Source organism: Anomaloglossus baeobatrachus, unplaced genomic scaffold, assembly GCF_048569485.1.
Source record: "Anomaloglossus baeobatrachus isolate aAnoBae1 unplaced genomic scaffold, aAnoBae1.hap1 Scaffold_3010, whole genome shotgun sequence".
Classification (NCBI taxonomy): domain Eukaryota; kingdom Metazoa; phylum Chordata; class Amphibia; order Anura; family Aromobatidae; genus Anomaloglossus; species Anomaloglossus baeobatrachus.
Window position 1 is genome coordinate 1 of NW_027442440.1, and position 7,773 is coordinate 7,773.

At 48.9% G+C, this 7,773-nt stretch overlaps 1 pseudogene; it reads left to right on the forward strand.

The window, feature by feature from the left end:
• The first annotated feature begins 5,583 nt into the window (after positions 1 to 5,583).
• On the forward strand, positions 5,584 to 5,790 carry LOC142268380 (U2 spliceosomal RNA; annotated as a pseudogene).
• Positions 5,791 to 7,773: the final 1,983 nt, after the last annotated feature.

Here is a 7,773-nt window from a genome sequence, read left to right on the forward strand (position 1 = left end):
CCATCCCCTGTAGACTGTGAGCCCTCGCGGGCAGGGTCCTCTCTCCCCCTGTACCAGTCTGTGCCTTGTACGGTTTATGATTATTATACTGGTACCTATTATGTAAAAACCCCTTTCGCATGCAAAGCGCCATGAATTATATGGCGCATAATAAATAATAATAATTTGTATAAATACCCGTGTGGTCAATATAAATAAACTGCCACCAAACTTAATCCTCCGAAATAGGGAAGGCTTCTTTACAGTTAGAGCAGGTAGATTGTGGAATGCTGTCTACAAGGGGTAGGAATGCTAGATACCATCACAGCTTTTAACAGAAACGGGGGAGGGCGATTCCCTCAGCACCAATAACATTGTTATAAATAACTTAGTGACAACATGTAGAGCTGGGCGGGACGCCTGTTACCTGTGACGTCACGTTATCCTCCCTAGGGGGACTTATCCCACCCCGCATTCCCCATCAGGGTACTCACCTGGTGATTCAGGAAATGACAAGACGACTGGATCTAGATCTACCCACGTAACGCCTGCTACGACGACGCTCACACCTATCCAAGGGTTAAGATGACAGACTCCGGACATGGTGGCTACCCATGCCAAAGCTTGCTACCGTGACCCCTGCACATGACCGTACAACGCGATAGTCGGCACCGCACCCACCGCCGCCATAACATGCTGAAATCCCCTGTGTGACAACGGGGCGGGGCTGTTAACAGTCACCATTGTCATAATGTCAAATGGAGTGTGTTTTGGCCTGGGAGGGGGCTTGGTGTAGGTGTGGTATCAGCAGGAGGGAAAACACGCCACCTGCTGACTGTTGCTTCTTGCCCCTGTTCACTACCAGCCCCCCTCAATTTGAACATTGAAGTCCTAACAGAATCCCTTAACCCGCCCGCTCACTGGGAGACCCACATGGTCCCTGGTTCATTCCCAGGCTAGCCCCCTTGGCATTCCCGGGGCATACAAACGGAGGGGAGGGGAAGTTCAGTGCGTGTGGGATGGGGTGATTTGACTCTTGCAGGTTAGTGCCTGCATACTAGATTCTCCCCTACCGTGCCTCCAACCTGCGCTGTGACAGGGACTGCACTGAGTCTGCACTTCAATTAGGCTGTGTGCCTAATTCATGCGTCCTGCGTCCCCTGCACAGTCTATGGAGACTGTGTAGAGGCCGTACGCACGTTGCATAGTAGAACGCAGCGATTCAGCTGTTGCCCGAATCGCTGTGTTCTAAGAAGTGACATGTCACTTCCGTGCGCTTTGCCGGCAGCTCCTGCTCTGTCTATGGCAGGAGCTGCAGGCTGAGCGCACGTTCTCTACCGGCACCATGCGCCTCAGAACGGAGCTTTTCAGCTGCGCTCTGAGGCACACCTTTTAGGTGCCGTGCAGAGCGCACACAGCCCTACCCAGCTCCTCCTCGGCACTGGCGACGGTGTCTGGTCGGCGGTTGCTGGGCGGCGGGTGGGCGGGGCCAATGACAAAGAGCGCGAAGCGCTCTTTTTCAAACTTAATGGCGGCTCAAGCTGACCGGCGGGCGGGTAGTTCCCTCAGAACGCCGCTCGCCGGCGCACGTAGCTTGAGCCTCAGCAGGGAGGGAGCCGCTCATAGCAAACAGCGCCGTGAGCAGAACGCTTTCCTCCATGCTGATTTTAGGGGAGGAGGGGGGGGGGTGGGAGGAGGGGGGGGGGTGGGGGGAGGGGGGGGGTGAGGTTGTTAAATAATGGCGAGCACAAGCGGACCAGCGGGCGGGTAGTTCCCTTAGAACGCCGCGCTCACCGGTCACACATCGCTTGTGCCTCAGCATAGAGGGAGCCGCTCACAGCTAACAGTGCTGTGAGCTGAAACGCTTACCTCCCTGCTGATAGCTCTCTTACCGCCTCCAGGAGCGGGTCCCTGTGTCCGGCTGCCCAAACAGGTCCGGGTCCTGCAGCCGAGAGGCTGGAAGCTGGGCAGCACGGTGATATGTATCCAGGAGGCGGGGCTTAGGCCAGTCACACCACAGGAGGCGGGGGCGGCAGGTCAGTGTCTTTCTAGGGGGAGACCTCTATTTAAACATGCATAGGGGCCAGCAGTCAGGGGGCAGCATCTCAAGTTTCTGGCTGCAGTGCCCCTCATTGTGTTATAGCCCACGTGTCATGATAACACTTGTACCATCTTTTCATTTAGATTCCACCTACAATTATTTACCGATTCCAGTTCTGAAATAGGCTTTCATGATCTACTCACTAGAATTCTCAAGTGCATAAGGTACTGAGACATATACATGTTCACACCATTATAAAGAACAAAGTATAAACATTGAGGTTTTTCTCACACCCATGTTCCTGTGTTCTTTGATATGATATGTGTTCATTTCCTTCACTATATAGGATTGCAAGTTTTCCATTTGTACCTTAATGGCAATGACGCTATACAATTGAACACATATCATCCTGTTATCCATATAGGTGTGTATTTACCTGCTTGACTATTTTTGGTTGTTTGATCCAGAATGTTTCTCCAGATAGGTCATGTGGAAATTTTCTTTCCTCAGTACAAATGTTTTCACTATGGCTTTGGAAAAATTTTTTGTATGTGCATCATGGTCATTTGACCCATTGTACTCTCAAGTAGCAATATATTGTACTGTTATGTTGTACTATGTACTAATTACGTGTTTATATGGTTTTGTAACCCTTTATGATCTTAGATAACTTTATCCTTGATAAAGACCTAAAAACAAGGTCGAAACGTTGGATGAATTATCCTTTTGCACAAATAAAGAATTTTCAGCATTCCAAGAGTTCTTTTCTTACGTTATTGATCACTATAGTGTGCCAGAGCTATTTCTATTGAATTGACTCTTATTTTTTCTGAGCACCTGCTATATACACAGTGACCCAGACATATTCAAGTTTCATTCAGAAGGCAGAGGGAAGCCTTAGCAGCTGAGCCTATATCTTGGCTTGTGAGCATTAGAACAGGCCGGCGATTACAGGGTAACATGAAAAATGTCCAGCTTGCATTATGACTAGAACATGACAATATCCTTTTAAGTACTAACCTATGATGCGTTCCTAAGCAGTTGATGTTATATGTTCTACATTTCATTTTCTGCATACTTTACAAGTAGTAGAATTTGCTTTGATATAGGCAACTGGATTTTCACAATGAAAAGGCAAAGGATAACGCCCGAAAAAGACGCCATACATTATGTCAGTGCCATCACTGACAAACCTGGATTGACCATGAAATACATCAATCCCCTTAAAGGTGAGTTAAAACAAGTTTTAACTAAATTGCCTTAATATTGTCATGCATTAGAATGACTGTCTTAGGTAATGATAAATATTTTCTACAGGAAGAGGAGTGTTTGCTGAAACTGAAATCGAAAAAGGGAGTTTTGTTGCAGAATATCGAGGCGAGCTCACGTATGCACTTACGATGGTAGACAACTACTCGAGATTTATGGTTGTGGTACAAGTCAAAGATCTAATGGCCCATACTGCAGCGAAGGTCTTCCAAGCACACTTATGCAGACCTCATGGCTACTCAGAGAGAGTCCTCACAGATCAAGGCACAGCCTTTGAAGCGGAAATCTTCAAGGACTTCTGCAGCTTTTACCGATGCAGGAAGATGCGCACTACACCCTACCATGCTCAAACCAATGGTTATCAACCTGCTCAGGACTTTACCCCATATTCCAGATGTGGCCTTACAAGTGATTTATAGAGGGGTAACAATACGTTGGGATCACCGGATCTAATCTCCCTTTTTATACACCCTAAAATCTTGTTTGCTTTAGAATAAACAATAACATCATAAAGGTATAGCAGTACCGTTTCAAAGTTTCGGTGTCCCAAGCAGCATTCCATCAGCCTCTGGAAGGTTCCTGGCAAATTGCACAGCTCGAAGGGCATGCTTTTGAACTCGCAGAGACCCATCGGGGTGGCAAAGGCGGTCTTCTCCCGGTCTGCCTCAGCAACGGACACTTGCCAATAGCGACTAGTGAGATCAAGGGTAGAAAAATAATTTGCAGTTCTCAATGCAGCTAGCTATTCCTCAATACAGGGGAGTGGTGCTGTCCTTCTTCTTTAACAGGACCAACGGAGCTGCCCAGAGGCTACAACTGTCACGGATAACCCCAGCCTCCTTCATGTTGCTCAACATGTCCTTGGTACACTGGTAATGTGCAGGTAGTTTTGGCTTATATCTCTCTTTGATGGGTGGGTGTGCACTTGTGGGGATGTAGTGTTTGACCCCTTTTATTCTTCAAAAGTCTAGCGGATGTTTGCTGAAGACTTGCTCGTATTCTTGCACTAGCCTGTAGACCCCCTTCTTGTGATGTGAAGGTGTGGAGTCAGTGCCTACGTGTAATTCCTTACACCACTCCTCTGGCTGACTTGGTGAGCTGTCACTGAATGGGTGGGCTGAAGCAATGGTGGATGCTGCTGTTTGGATAGCATGTGTATCTACTGAGAACAGCTTATCAATGGTGGCAAATCGGAGCAGCTTAATCTCTTGCTCTCCGCAGTTCAACACTCTCATGGGCACTCTTCCCTTCCATATTAATGAATAAAACTATGATGTAAATAGCATATAGATACCCCACAAATGCAGATAAAAGTAGGTTATGGGAAAAGGGGGAAGAGAGAAACAGGAAAATAGTGGAATAAAGTATACCTTCCAGGTGGGAGAGGAAATGGCAGCACAGCCAGTGGAGGTGAAGCAAGGGGAGCCTGCAACTAAAGAGTTGAGAGCGTTATCACATGGTGACTGAGCCTGATTGTAACGGGAGCATAGAGGTGCCGATCCTGTCTTACCTGCGTTGGTGTAGAAGTGGGTGTCCTGTGGTGGAGTCAGCTATGTGCAGTGGTGGCCGTGGGTTCTTTTATGTGCGACCGTAGTAATAGCTGCGCCCACTTCCTGTATGGGAGTGGAATGCAGTGAGGGTAATGGAACGCACGCCTGCGCATTTGTGTTTAACGTCGCGCATGTGCAGAACGGAGAAAAGGCTGCGCTCACTTCCTAATGAAAGGGAGTGAGACGCATCTGGGAAGGGAAGGGAAAAGATTAGGGTTTGGGGATGATGAAAGGGCTTTCTACGGGCAAGGATGGCAAAGGGTGGCAGTGACGGAAAGTCAGGCAGCCTGTCCTGTCCTGTCCTGTCCGTCCGTCTTTTTGTATCATGAATTGGAAAGACTGCAAGGGGGAGGGGAGGTGCTTGTGTCCAAAAGGAGGAGTTATTCAGATTCATTGCAGTGGGCGGCGGCTGCAAAAAGCACCATTCTTCTTGTTTTTGCTCTGCAAAACAGCCTTTTCAAGGGTTGGCTTGGGTGACAAAATGTCTTCTGTAGGCGTGGGTTTGTCTCCCTCTCCCTAAGATGTGTCCGGTATAGGCCAGGGTGCCACTCAAGGCCGTAACCAATTCGGGTTATAGCTTCTCGGCCTTTTGGCTAAGATCAAGTGTAGTTTCGGAGGACGCTACCTTGGTCGGTACTGGAAGGTGCCTGGGATTGCACGTCTGCCGGCCTTGAGGAAGTGTGTGCGCCTTCTGGTGACACATAGCCCTCTTGTGCCTGGACGGTTCCCAGGCAACGGGAGGCGATCACCTTTGTTATTTTGAAGTCCTACTGATAAACAGAAAAAAAAAAAAATTAAATCTGTTCTTATCAGTTTAATATCTGATACGTCCCCTCTCTGGGGACCATATATTAAATGGATTTTTAGAACAAGGAGATGGAAAAAATCTTGCTCTGTCCACTGCACGCATTGACCTGGTATTGCAGTACCTCCAGGACCGGTGCACCCCTTCTTAACCCAGTTTCCAAAAGCAGAACTCAATTCACCTGATTCAAATGAGCCCCATTAGTTAATTGAAAGAAAGCAAAAACTTTATATGCACCTCAATTTGGCCAATTCACTTTTCACACTTTCACCCTTTTTTTTATCTTTCACACCTTTTACTTGCTTTATTGATGCAAAAAGCTGTGCCAAATAGCAAACTCATCTCCACTCAACTTGACCAACTCTGCTATGTCCCGTGCAGTATCTTATTCTCAGTCTTATCTAGATCATTTGCAATTGAATAGAATAGATCCCTTTTGGCTGCTTATGACTGTGTAAAATATGTAGTTTTACTGGGCTGGGATGAGAGAATCCATTGAAGCATGGTGTAGGGATTGTGGTTCCTGTGTGCTAAGAAGAGAGGCTGGCACCAGCCAGAAAGCCCCATTGCAGCCAATAATCACTTAATAACTTTTTCAACTTGTCATCATATGGGAGGCCTTCCATTCCTTGTAGTAGTCTAGTTGCCCACCTTTGAACTGACTCTAACTTCTGAATGTCCTTATTAAAATGTGGAGCCCAAAACTGGTTCCCATATTCCAGATGTAGCCTTACAAGTGATTTATAGAGGTGTAACAATACGTTGGGATCACGGGATCTAATCTCCCTTTTTATACACCCTAAAATCTTGTCCCAAGCAGCATTCCATCAGCCTCTGGAAGGTTCCTGGCGCATTGCACAGCTCGAAGGGCATGCTTTTGAACTCGCAGAGACCCATAGGGGTGGCGAAGGCGGTCTTCTCCCGGTCTGCCTCAGCAACGGACACTTGCCAATAGTGACTAGTGAGATCAAGGGTAGAAAAATAATTTGCAGTTCTCAATGCAGCTAGCGATTCCTCAATACGGGGAGTGGTGCCGTCCTTCTTTTTTAACAGGATCAACAGAGCTGCCCAAAGGCTACAACTGTCACGGATAACCCCAGCCGCCTTCATGTTGCTCAACATGTACTTGGTACACTGGCAATGTGAAGGTGGTATTGGCTTATAGCTCTCTTTGATGGGTGGGTGTGCACCTGTGGGGATGTGGTGTTGGACCCCTTTTATTCCCCCAAAATCTAGCGGGCTTCCCACCGGTAACCCGCTCCCCAGCTTGGATGGATGCTGAGGGAGCCCCTTTTGCCCGCAGGCTCTGGCCCTGGGAACTGTAGCCTTGGCGGTGACTGTGCTTCCCTCTACGGTGTGAGCTGTTGCCTTCAATCGGGTCTTGACTGCTGGGAAACCCTGGAGGTTCCTGTCGCTAACGGATTTGACCGGTTTTACGGCGACTCCTAGCCTGGTCGGGGTCCGTAGGCCCTGCCGGATGGTGCTGGCTTCTCTTCACTCCCCGATCTGGTACCGGCGGGCCACCGCCCATCCCCGGTCCGTACGGTTCACTCCAATCAGCCTCTCCTGCAGAAGGTCACCACCGTCTGCCAACCTTGCTGAGTGCCCGGGCCACACACCCGGACACGGTCAGTCTCCTCTCCTCTTCACTTCTCTAACTCCAAAACTGATCTCTAATCTGACTCCTTTTCCCGCCTCCAGGACTGTGAACTCCTCGGTGGGTGGGATCAACCGCCTGGCCCACCCCCTGGTGTGGACATCAGCCCCTGGAGGAAGGCAACTAGGATTTGTGTTTAGCTTCGGTGTGCCTAGCCGGAGTGTAGAGTGTGTTGGTGTAGTACCTGTGACGACCTGGCTTGTCCAGGGCGCCCATGTGGGGTGTTGGCAGTGTATTTGCGCCTGCGTTCAAAGGTTTGCTGAATGGATAACTGAACGCTGCGCTGGGACAAGGACGTGCTTGATGATGGTGTTATTTCTGAGTAGGCAACTGCAGGTGCAGGACCGGAGGAGGCTTGTTCGCAGGCAGCATGGACAGGGGATTGGCTCGCATGCACAACCAGCGAAGACGTAGCAGTGACATTAGCAAGCACTGCTCCTCGACTGTGTTGTACTTCCCACAAAGTCGGGTG